Source organism: Scyliorhinus torazame, chromosome 16, assembly GCF_047496885.1.
Source record: "Scyliorhinus torazame isolate Kashiwa2021f chromosome 16, sScyTor2.1, whole genome shotgun sequence".
NCBI lineage: Eukaryota > Metazoa > Chordata > Chondrichthyes > Carcharhiniformes > Scyliorhinidae > Scyliorhinus > Scyliorhinus torazame.
The window spans coordinates 54,007,412-54,018,559 of record NC_092722.1 but is presented as its reverse complement, the minus strand read 5'-3'; the positions used below and the strand labels follow the sequence as shown (position 1 = coordinate 54,018,559).

General features: G+C 43.2%; 1 long non-coding RNA gene across 1 annotated transcript in view; it reads left to right on the top strand.

Annotated features, from left to right (window-relative positions):
- Nucleotides 1–741: 741 nt before the first annotated feature.
- The window catches only part of LOC140392367 (uncharacterized), a 101,029-nt gene continuing 90,622 nt past the window's right edge, over nucleotides 742–11,148 (top strand). The window contains exon 1 of the long non-coding RNA XR_011935309.1: nucleotides 742–820. This is a non-coding gene — a long non-coding RNA (uncharacterized lncRNA). The remainder of the gene's footprint in view (nucleotides 821–11,148) is intronic.

Below are 11,148 nucleotides of genomic sequence, written 5' to 3'. Positions count from 1 at the left end.
GCACCACCCCTCTGAAAGAGCACCCCACCTAGAGTCAGGCCTCCACCTTATCCCGTAACCCAGGAACCGCACCTAACATTTTGGACACTAAGGGCAATCTAACATGGCCAATCCATCTAACCTGCACATCTTTGGCCGTGGGAGGAAACTGGAGCACCGGAAGGAAGCCAACACAGATGAGTGGAGAAAGTGTAAACTCCACACAGGCAGTCACCCAAGGCTGGAATTGAATCCTGGTCCCTGCACTGTGAGACAGCAGTGCTAACCACAGTGCCACCAGCATTTGTTGCCCATCCTTAATTGCCCTTGAAGGTGGTTGTGAGCTGCCTTGAACTGCTGAAGTCCATGAGGTGTAGGTACACCCACAGTGCTGTTAGGGAAGGAGTTCCAGAATTGTGACCCAGCGATAGTGTAGGAACAACAATATATTCCCAAGTCAGGATTATAATTAGGCTGTCCCAGAATTCTGCTAATGTTATACTGTTATTATTTTCCAGTTATTTTGTAGCAAGAGTAAACTCTAGCCTTTCCCTGTTAAACAGAGAAGTTAAAGCCTATTTATAGCACCATTGGGCTATTGGGTCAGGCTGAGCAGTATGCAAGGGTCAGCTTAGTCACTTCTGTGAAGCTGATTAAAAGACATTCCACTGCAGACTGATTCATTTGTTGCAGAGGAACGTCAATTGTCCGATAGCAAGTGCAGGAAAAACAATGAGCTCTGCAGAGGACAGCATCCGACTATCTATCATCCTTTATAACTGAGGTTAAATGGAACGATATGGTGCTGAATCAAAGGCGAACTTACTGAATTGACTGAATAGTGAGTACATGTAACAAGAGTGAAACTTTCAGTAAGATAGCAAAGAGAGGGAGCTGTACCTGTTTATGGGGTTAGGGCTACAACGAGGAAAGCTAAAACCAGAGACAAGGCCGAAGTCAATTAAATTCTCCTTTCATGGAGTTATATAGTCATGTAATGCGGGTTGTCATGAGGAATGAATGAGGGAAACGTATAAAAACCCTGTGGTTTGTAATGAATGCTTGGCTTTATAAAGGCTGACAAAACTAAATCTAAAGTAGTAGAGCATTTAAATCCACAACCAGTCATCACAAGGTCTAATTCTAAATATTACAATTTATGTGCTGTTACATGGCCAACTGTTATAGCCCGTATGGTTCTTACAGGGTAAAGATGATCCTCTACCATGTGGAGCTTCCACAATACGAGCACCCCCATTAAGGGGGTGGGGGACACTTAACAAAGTTCATGTGCCTTTGTATAAATAGAGTTGACCAATCAGGCACCGACTAGAGAAGACCCAGTCGGGAACTATTGGAGCAATAATAATAATAATCTTTATTCGTGTCACAAGTAGGCTTACATTAACACTGCAATGAAATTACTGTGAAAATCCCCTTGTCGCCACACTACTATTGGGTGCCTATTTGGGTTCACTAAGGGAGAATTTAGAATGTCCAATTCACCTAACAAGCGTGTCTTTCAGGACTTGTGGGAGGAAACCGGAGCACTCGGAGGAAACCCATGCAGACACAGGGAGAACGGGCAGACTCCGCACAGACAGTGACCCAAACCGGGAATCAAACTCGGGTGCCTGGTGCTGTGAAGCAACAGTGCTAACCACTGTGCTACCGTGCCGCCCATATAGAATAGTTAACATGTTAAATGAAATATTTTTCTCTACAACTCGTTGTGGACTCCTTTCGGTGCCCTGTACTAAGCCTACATATTGAACAGACATGATATTCTATGTATAAGAACCTTATTGATTTGACGAGTAACTTTTAAGTATTTCCTCTTCTGACAACTTCAGACCTTCCATTTGCCGAGGGAATTCATCGAATGGTTAACAATCGGAAGTAATTAATGTTTGCACAACAGACAAGCTACTGAAAAAAAAACCAGCATGTTATTTTCAATAATTATTTTCAAAAAATTAATTTGTGTAATGTGAGCATCACTAGCCGGGCCAGCATTTATTGTCCATCCCTAATTTCCCTTGAGAAGGTGTGGTGAGCTGATATTTTGAACTGCTGCAGTCCTTGTGGTGTAAGTACACTCACAGTACTGTTAGGGAGGGATTTCCAGGATTTTGACCCAGTGGAAATGCCATTTCCAAGTCAGGATGATGAGTGAATTGGAGAGGAACTTGCATGTGGTGGCCTTGCCATACATTTTCTGCCCTTGTCCTTCTAGATGGCAGGGCAGTGACAACAACAATGCTTACATCAGACTCCTGTTCATTGACTACAGCTCCACCTTCAACACCATAATCCCAGCCAAGCTCATATACAAACTCCAAAACCTAGGACTTGGCTCCTCCCTCTGAAACTGGATCCTCGACTTCCTGACCCACAGACCACAATCAGTAAAGATAAACAACAACGCCATCTCCGCGATAGTCCTCAATACAAGGCTGTGTAATTAGCCCCCAATTATACTCCCTATTTGGCTCCAACTCCATCAACAAGTTTGCTGATGACACGACCATAGTGGGTCGGATCTCGAACAACAGTGAGTCAGGATACAGGAAGGAGACAGATAACTTAGTGGCATGGTGCAATGACAACAATCTCTTCCCAATGTCAGCAAACTAAGGGGCTGTTCATTGACTTCTGGAAGTGAAGTGTTGTACAAGCCCCTTTCGGCATCAGTGGGACCGAGGAGGAGATGGTTGACAACTTCAAATTTCCAGGTGTAAACATCACCAACAATCTGTGCTGGCCCACCCACATCTACGCTATGACCAAGAAAACACAACAGCACCTATACTTCCTCAGGAAATAAAGGAAATTCGGCATGTCCACATTGACTCGTGCTAATTTTTATACGTGCACTGAAGGAAGCATTCTATCTGGCCTCATCGGAGCTTGGTATGGTAACTGCTCAGCCCAAGACCGTAGGAAACTACAGAGAGTCGTGAACACAGCCAGTCCATCATGCAGACCCTCCTCCCATCCATTGACTTTGTCTACACCTCCCACTACCTTGGGAAAGTGAGCAGCATAATCAAAGCTCCTTACCACTCGGAATATACTCTCATCCAACCTCTTCCATCGGGTAGAAGATATAATTTTGAGAACATGCACCAACAGATTCAAAAACAGCTTCTTCCCCGCTAATACCAGACTCCTGAATGGCCCTCTTATGGACTGAACTGATCTTTCTATGCATCTTTACTAAAGTTGTTGCTCTATATTCCATATGCTTCACCCGATGTCTACTTTTATGTATTTACATCGTGTATCTATCGTATGCCCTATGTTTTTCATGTATGGAGAGATTTGCCTACACCCCTCATGCACCCACCGATTGAGACGGAGAAGATGGCACTGGCTGTGCTGGACTGCGTACCCACTCACCCTCCCCAACCTCATGGCCCACCTTTTGGCCACCCCCCACCACTCCCTCCAGCCCTGGCAGAAGCCCCCCAGCCAGTGGCACTGATCTCGGCCGGATATGGCGATGCTGGACACGGTCTGCAAGCTCTCTCTCTTTCTCTCTGTAGCCGCCACGCCAGGCTGAGACCACACGTGGCTCCCGGCATCGCGAACTCGGCCCACCAGAGGCAGAGAATCACGGGTGGGCCCGTTAATGACATTCGAACGGCGTTGCGACTGAGCGAGGCGCGCACCTCGATGACGCCGATTTGGAGGGGGCGGAGCATCGTGACCCGGCATCCAACCTGCGCCTGCCGCGGTTTTGGCGTCGGGAGCCATTTTCCGCCCAATCGCCATTCCTGATTTCGGTGTCAGGCAATGGAGAATCTAGCCCAGAGTGTTTGAAGACTGAGACTTCAAAGCCAGCACCAGGTTCATGGTTTAGGTAGCAGCTGCAATCCCCGCCCTCATGTATGCATCAGAAACGTGGACAATATACAGCAGACACCTCAAATCCCTGGAGAGATATCACCAATATTGCCTCTGCAAAATCCAGCATATCCACTGGCAGGATAGGCATACAACGTGAGCGTCCTCTCTAAGGCCACTATCTCCAGTGTTGAAGCACTGGTCACGCTTGACCAGCTGCAATGGGTGCGCCACATTGTCTACAAGACTCTGAAACAAGTACTCTGCTCCAAACTCTGCAATGGCAAACAATCACTAAGAGGGCAGAGGAAACGCTACAAGGACACGCTAAAAACCTCCCTAAATAAATGCAATATCCCATCGTCATGTGGGAATCACTTACCTTCAAACGTACAAACGGGAGAAGCATCCACGAAGGCGCCAATCACCTCGAGCATCACAGGGTGGAGCACACAGAGGCCAAGCATAAAGAGCGGAAAGAGAGCGCAGAATCCAAATTGTCCCACCCATCCACCTGATCAAACACCTGCAGCAGAGTCTGCGGATCCAAGACTGGCCTATTCAGCCACCGGGGAACCCCCACCTCCCAGGGTGGAAGGAAGTCATCCTCGACCCTGTGGGACTGCCCATGAAGATGGTAGATGTCGTAGGTTTGGAACATATTGTGTGAGGAGCCTTGGTGACTTGCTGCAATTCATCTTGTAAATGATGCACAAGGCTTCCAATGTGCGTCGGTGGTGGAGTGAATGAATATTGAAGCTGGTGGATAGGTGTCGATCAAACGGGATGCTTCTTCCTGAATGGTGTCGAGCTTCTTTTGTGCTGTATTTTTTACAAGTAATTTTAATTGATTTATGACTCGTTCAAGTGAGCCTTGGCTGCATCTGGTTCAGGTTACATCTGAGAAATTTCTAGTCAGCAGAATCAAACCCCAGATAGTCTCAGCCAAAAACATTGCTCACTGTTTTCACTGCATATTCACCCCAAGTTTACTGCTTTATCCTCAGGACTGGCTATATATCAATTGATCATCAGGCTCGAAACATGGGCTGCGATTTTCTGGTCACATTAGTGACGAACATCGTTGTGGTCGGTTAGGGAAAATTTGGAGGGCGACTATGAGTCAAATCTCCAAATTTTCCTGTCCCACCCACAGTGATGCCCGTCGCTGGCAGAGAGAGGGGATTCCCTGACCCCTACACAACACAGTTGGACATCTCACAGTAAATACAAGTGCAATTTGGAATAATTAATTAAAATTCTTCTTTAATTTTACTGCATAAACACACCACAACAATGGTACATTTCCAAAGTAATTCATTAGATGTAAAACATTGAAGATGACCTGTAATCCAAAAGATGCTAACTAAATGCAAGTCTTTCTTTCCTTTCCTCATTCATTCCATTGTATACACAGTGGAAATCCAGAATCTGAACAATTTGTACCAGGCTGGAAATGTAATTATTCTCTCAGTGTTTAATGGCCTTCACCACATTTCTGAAAGTAGAAATGGTTTCCCCTATTCATTAAGTTTAACAGACTACAGTGCAACCTTTCCATTCCTCTGCAAGAAAGCATTAACAAGTATAATCTAATGACCTTGTTCAATTGAAGTCAGAGGATCTAATCTGATTGTTAACAAAGTTAACATTTAAGAATATAATTATTGTGTGGTGTATGGTGAATCAATGCACAGGACACTCAATTCTTCGCTTCATACTTTTTGAAGGCATGCACGTGTGCACACACATATACAGACAGACATACACACACACAGACAGACATACAGACACATGCACACACACACAAAAACACAGGTGCGTACACACTCACAAACAAATACACACACAGACAGACACACAGACAGACAAAAACTCACACACAGATGTACACGCATACGGATAAAGACACACACACACACACACACACACACACAGAGCCAAGCACAGACAGATGCACAAACACTCATACACTCAGATTCGCACACACACACACACACGCACACATTGGCTTCTACAGCTTATTCTTTCATGTTGAGCCTCTAGGTTCAGTTACAGATGGAGACATCTCTTGTCCTGCTGAAGTAGCCTTTCACTGAAGTTATTAATGAGGTGGTGGTAGTAACAGATATAGACAAGACGGACAGTTTAACACAATCCTGAATTGAGGTGTTCTTATACCTAGTGACCACCCAGGCACCAACCTCACTCACCTAATTTTAAAAATTGGGTTTCAAATGGGACCCACGGACTGAGAGCAGTGGCAGATTGTCACATTTTTGCACTTTGGCTCCCTGTAGCATATGCTGGGCTGGTGGTATTAGGTCCTGCAGTGAACTTGCCCCATACGACCTCAGCTCAAATTCCTTGCCAGGAGGGCTGGAAGGGGGGACAATGCACCTTGCTCACTCTCCCTGTGCCTGGATAAGATTTTGGGGCCTGTTCATGGGACATCCCCAGGTTATCTCCAGAATTCTGGCGAGCCCCCAACAGCTTCAGTCAAACTCATGCCTGTTCAAAGTCAGTGTGGATTCCCCACTGGATTTTAAAAGAATTTAAAAGCGCCACATGGAGGAAAGATAAATGATCCTTTAGGTGGTTGACCTCCGAACAATGGCCACCTGCAGGAAATCCAAGGTTAGCACTGTTTAATTGTTAGCCCATTAATGATCTCTAATGCCTTCCATTGGAGTTATTGGGCACTGTTCCAATTCTCCAGCATCTCGTTTGGACTGGTGCTTCGACAGCACCTCAACAGGTTTGCACTGCCTGCTCAAATTACCCCAGATCCACAGTCTTGGACAAGTTAGGTCAATGTGCCGTGGAGTTGGCGGCCACAGGACATGCTCAATTGTAGCTCCATCGGGCCTGTGCTTGTGAGATTTGGAACCATGCTGTCTTGGGAATTCTTTATTCTGTACTAAATGACTCATTGGCGCATGATGTTTACGGCTGTAGACTAATTTTAGAAAAATCAGCAATGTTAGCAGCATTTTCCCTCAGCCATCACTGCTTTTTGCTGTGAGGCCAAGATTTGCTGAAATCCTCACACAGACAGTTTGAGAATGATTTTAATACACTGCAGTCTCACGGCGCCGAGGTCCCAAGTTCGATCCTGGCTCTGGGTCACTGTCCGTGTGGAGTTTGCACATTCTCCCCGTGTTTGCGTGGGTTTCGCCCCACAACCCAAAGATGTGCAGGGTAGGTGGATTGAACACGCTAAATTGCCCCTGAATTGGAAGAAATGAATTGGGTACTCTAAATTTTTTTTAATTAAAAAAAAGAGAGAATGATTTTAATAAACATGCACCCCATAGCGGGACGTGGCAATTTATCTTAAACACTAATACTTAAATCCATTAAATGTGCTCTTGCCTACCAATTATTGACCATCTCTTTAAAGCCATTCTGATAAGAAGTTTCTGTCCAATTATTGTTATACCGTACCAACTTATGAAAACAGGCACCAGAATGTGGTGACTCGGGACCTTTCACAGTAACTTCAGGCTTATGACAATAAAGGGTTATTATTATTATTATGATATTAGGTGCCACTTAATGACAGTCTCTATTCCTTGTGTACAGTAATGTTGACACCATGGGAAATTCAGAGAATTCACTTACTCCCTCACTTGCAGCTCTTTGTCCACAAGAGCAATCCACTTGAGTTAACTCAAATAGCATGTGATATTTCATGGCTGTCGATGTAGCCACTCATATTGTTGGTGGAATTACTGAGATACTAACATGAATGGTTCCAGCCATTCCCACAGCTCTCAGACCAGTCTTGACATCTTTGCTATTGACTTCACATATTAGAGGTTGACTTTAATTAACATCCACAGAATCCGTAGAATCCCTACAATGCAGGAGGCCATTTTGCCCATCGTGTCTGCACGAACCCTCTGAAAGAGCACCCCAGCCAGGCCTACCCCCCCCCCCCTCCGCCCCATCCCCGCAAACCCACCCAACCTGCGCATCTTTGGACGCTAAGGGGCAATTTAGCATGGCCAATCCAGCTAACCTGCATCCCTTTGGACTGTGGGTCTTTATTCTGGAGCACCCAGGAGCACCCAGGAGGGAACCCACGCAAACAGGGGGAGAACGTGTCATCTCCTCACAGACGGTCACCCGAGACCGGAATTGAACCCTGGTCCCTGATGCTCCCATTTGGGGTGGCGTGATGAACATTCTGCAGATAGAAGCTGAAACTAAGAATGGTATTAGCACATTAGAGAGGGATGACCTAAGTTCAAGAAACCAGGATGTAGAAGCGGTTTGCGTCGAGATGAAAAATGGTAAAGGTAAGAAGTAACTTATGGGAGGGTTGAACAAGCCATTTAACAGTAACCATGTGGGAGGATAGGGTATAAAGGAGGAAATATTAGAACCTTGGCAGAAAGGCAATCATGTAGAATTTTAACTTAAATATTTACTGGAAAAATCAAATGAGCAAAGGCAACTTTGAGGAATAATTCAAAGAATGCTTTTGGGATAGTTTCTTAGAACAACATGTTCTGGGGCCAACCAGAAAATAGGCTATAGTGAATCTGGAATGAGATAGGATTAATTAGCGACCTCATAGTGAAGGCACCCCTTGGTAGCAGCGTTCACAATATGATGGTATTTTACATTCACTTTGAGGGAGAGAAGCATGGGTCTAAGACTAGTATTTTCAATTTAAATAAGGCAAGTGGGAGCATGAAAGTAGAGCTAGCTACAATGAATTAGGTGAAGTGATAGGTCAATATGGATAAGTGGCAGATGGTTAAGAGGATATTTCAGAATATACAGAATAGGTACATTCCAAAGAGAAAGAAAAATCCAAGAGGAAGACACACCATCGGTGCTTCACAAAAAAAGTTAAAGATAATATCAAACTTAACAAAAAAGGTGGGTGACAGGACAGAAGATTGGACAAAATATGAAAAACAACAAAAAATTACTACAAGCTTAATAATGAGGGAAAATTAGAGTAATCTAGATATATAAATACAGATAGTAAGAGTATCTATAGATATTTAAATAAGAAAAGGATTAACAAAGTGACATTGGTTCCTGTTGAAAGTGAGTCTGGAGAATTGATAATGGAAAATAAGGAGATGGAAGATGAATTGAACAGGTATTTTACATCGGTTTTCACTATGGAAGATACAAGTAAAATCCCAGAAATAGCTGTAAATCAGGAAATGGAAATGGACGGAGGAACTCAGGAAAGTTCCAACCCCAGTGAAGTGGTACTGAGCAAACTGTTGGAGCTGCGGACTGACAAGTCCCTGGTCCTGATAGACTTCATCCTAGGGTCAGAAAAGAAGTGGCTAAGGAGGAAGTTGATGTGTTGGCTTTATTTTTCAAAATTCCTTTGTTCGGGAAAGGTTTCATTAGTTTAGAAAATAGAGAACATAACTTGTATTCAAAAAGGGAATTAGACAGAAAGCAAGAAACTAGAGGCCAGTTAGCTTAACATCTGTCTATTACTACAGATGTTATTGCAGGACACTTAGAAAAATTCAAATTGATTGGACAGAGTCAACATGGTTTTGTAAAACGGAAATCATGTTTAACCAGTTTATTGCAGTTCTTTGAAGAAGTAGCAGATGCCATGGATAAAGGGGATCCAGTGGATGTACTGGAGTTAGATTTCCAGAAGGCATTTGATAAGGTGCCACATCAAAGGTTGTTGTGGAAAATAACATTTCATAGTGTAGGAGGTAACATATCGTCCTGGATAGGAGATTGTCTAGCTAACAGGAAACAGAGGGTAAGCTTAAATGGATTGTTTTCTGGTTGAAAAGATGTAACGAGTGGGGTGCCAGAGGGATCAGTGCTGGGCCTCAACATTTTACAATTTATATAAATGACTTGGATGGATGGACCAAAGGTAATGTTGCTAAATTTGCCGATGACACAAAGATAGGTAGGAAAGTAAGTTGTGAAGAGGACATAAGGAGGCTACAAATGGATATAGATAGATTAAGTGAGTGAGCAAAGATCTAGCAAATGGAATATAATGTGGGAGAATGTGATATTGCCCATTTTGGCAGAAAGAATAAAAAATAAGTGTTATAGTCACAGCAGATCTTGCCTTATTGGGCCATGTCTTTCTTTTTTGTATTCTGAAAACGAGAAGAAAAGTACTGATCCCAGCAGCAAGAAGTATAGTAACACTTATGGGATTTTAGAAATTGAAAGTAAAAGGATTATTAATAGTAAGAAAACTTAACCACACATGATCTCAGTTACACAGTTAAAATTAGATGTATAAAACCTTCTCCCAGAAGACTCCCTACTGAGTCAGACCCTCAACTAAACACCTTTCAGGTAACACACCCTTCTAGTTGTTTAACTACAAAAGCCAGTAATATTACCCAAGGCAAACTGCTGTAGTTTTAATGAAGGCATGGCACACAACCTTGCAAACTCACTTCCACTCTGCTGTGCAAGTCCAAGAAACTTTTGAACAAGACTTTCTTTGCTTGGCTGGATGGATGATTCAAACTCCACCTTCTCCCAACCCAGAGCTGTTTCCAGGAAATCTTCCCCACTCAGCCAACACCAAATCAGCTCAACATCTCACCTTAAATATCTTTTTGCCCTTTCATCTCCGATTCTAGTGTTCTCAGCACTCATCTGAACTTTACTTTTCCAAAATATCAAATTCTTTCATATCTTTCCTATTCCCCCACTTTTGGGGTCAAATAAAATTTAATAACCTTTTCTTGTTTACTTATGGAATCTTTGCAAACTGTGAAAGCCTTTTATTTATTTACTTATGAAACCACTTGATCATTGTTTCATTACCAATCCACACATTTAACACCTTCACTTCTTTTCATATCTCAATTCTTCAGACAAGCTAATGCTATTAACCTTTTCCCAGCTTAATTAAATCATTTAGACACACAGACACTTACAGTCTTCTTTACAGAATAACACAATATCCCCCTAACAAATATTTTTTAAAGATCTATTCTCACGGAAGCATATTATTTAAATTGTGCGAGATTGCAGAGGGATCTAGGAGTCCGAGTGAATGAATCGCAAAATGTTAGAATGTAGGTGTGATAAGTAATTAGGAAAGCAAATAGAACATTATTGTTTATTGCGAGGGAAATTGAATACAAGAGTAGGGAAGTTATTGTTCAGTTCTACAGAGCATTGGTGAGACCATATCTGGAGTACTGTATACAATATCGGCCTCCTTATTGGAGTAAGGATATAAATGCATTGGAAGCAGTTCAAAGAACGTTCACTGGACCAATAGCTGGAATGGGTGGGTTGTTTTATGATGAAAGGTTGAACAGGCTGGGCTTGTATCCA